Source organism: Vigna unguiculata, unplaced genomic scaffold (assembly GCF_004118075.2).
Source record: "Vigna unguiculata cultivar IT97K-499-35 unplaced genomic scaffold, ASM411807v1 contig_266, whole genome shotgun sequence".
In the NCBI taxonomy this organism is placed as follows: Eukaryota; Viridiplantae; Streptophyta; class Magnoliopsida; order Fabales; family Fabaceae; genus Vigna; species Vigna unguiculata.
Window position 1 is genome coordinate 427,191 of NW_021010970.1, and position 1,497 is coordinate 428,687.

Genomic DNA, 1,497 nt, shown 5'->3' on the forward strand with positions numbered 1-1,497 from the left:
AAATCTTCTCTTTTTTGTTAGGAGCTCTTTCATGAATTTTGCATATGTCGACATCTGCTCCATAGCTTCCACAAAAGGGATGTTAATCTGCAGTCGCTTGAAAATGTCCATCAATCTTGCAAACTGCCTTTCCTTGTCTTTTTTGGAGGGATTTTGAGGGTATGGTAGGCCCTTCAACTGAGGTACCTGTTTCTCACCCTTCTCCCTCTTTTTCTCCTCACCTTTACAAACTCTCTTTTATTTTGTTCTTCCTCTCCCTTACACTAATTTTTTTCATTCTCTCTCTTTTTCCTCCAACACCTCCTCCTCTAGACCCAGGTTGTCTCCAATCCCTCTTCCCACAACTTTACCACTTCGGGTGGTAATAGATTTACAATGCTCCTTGGGATTAGTCTGTGTGTTGGCTGAAAATTGACCTGTTTGCTGATCTGATAATTGTTTTGCCAACTGTCCAACCTGTGTTTCGAGATTTTTGACTGAAGCTTCTGTATTTTTCTGATTGGTCAAAGAAGCTTGCATAAACTTTTCTAAAGTATCCTCCAGTTTAGATGTTTTGTCATGCACCGAAGGATAATGTTGTTACTGTTGTTGATAAGGAGGTTGTCTGTTTGAAGGACCAGCATCTTGCTTCCATCTAAAATTCTGATTTGGATTGTTTCTCCACCCCTATGAAAAGTTGTTATTGTTGGAGAAATTTCCTGGTCTTCCTTGGTTGCTCACATATTGAACTTCTCCTTGTGAGCTACTATGATAAGAACAATGACCATTTGGATGATCTCCTCCACAAAAGTCACATCTCATAGGTTGTTGACTGGTAGAAGTTTGCACAACTTGCAACTGCTCTGGTAATTTAGACATCTGCTTCGTCAATGCTTCAATCTATTGAGTCAGAATTTTATTCTAAGCTAAGGTCGCATCTGTAGTACTAAGATCAAGCACTCATTTCCTCTGAACAGTTTGCCTGTTATGTTGAGCTTGATGATTTGTGGATGCTAATGCCTCAATGATTCTTGTTGCTTGCTCCACATCTACACTCATCATTATTCCACCTGTTGCTGTATCTAATATCATTTTGGTGTCAGGCCTCAGACTATTACAAAATATGTTCAACTGAGCAATATCTTCGAATCCGTGATTTGGGCATTTCCTCAATAAGGAATTGAACCGCTCCCAAGCTTTATAGAATGGCTCATCTAGTCCTTGCCTAAATGTTGAAATATCAGCTTTGGCTTTGATGTAGCGAGATAGTGGAAAGAATATGTTCAAGAATTTCTCCTCAACATCCTTCCAGCTGTTCAAACTCTAATTTGGATGTGACTTAAGCCATTCCTTTGCTTTACCTGTCAAAGAAAAAGGAAACAAACGCATGTATACATGCTCAAGATCTCCTTCTTGAAAGCCCATGGTTCCTATCAATTCATAGAATGTAGAAAGGTGAGTATATGGATCTTCATTATCCATTCCAGTGAATTGATGAGAACTGATCAAGCTGAGAAA

General features: G+C 39.2%; 1 non-coding gene across 1 annotated transcript; it reads left to right on the forward strand.

Annotated features, from left to right (window-relative positions):
- Positions 1 to 1,126: 1,126 nt before the first annotated feature.
- LOC114171450 lies at positions 1,127 to 1,233 on the forward strand. The gene has a single exon (XR_003601512.1). It is a non-coding gene; the product is annotated as a small nucleolar RNA R71 (small nucleolar RNA).
- Positions 1,234 to 1,497: the final 264 nt, after the last annotated feature.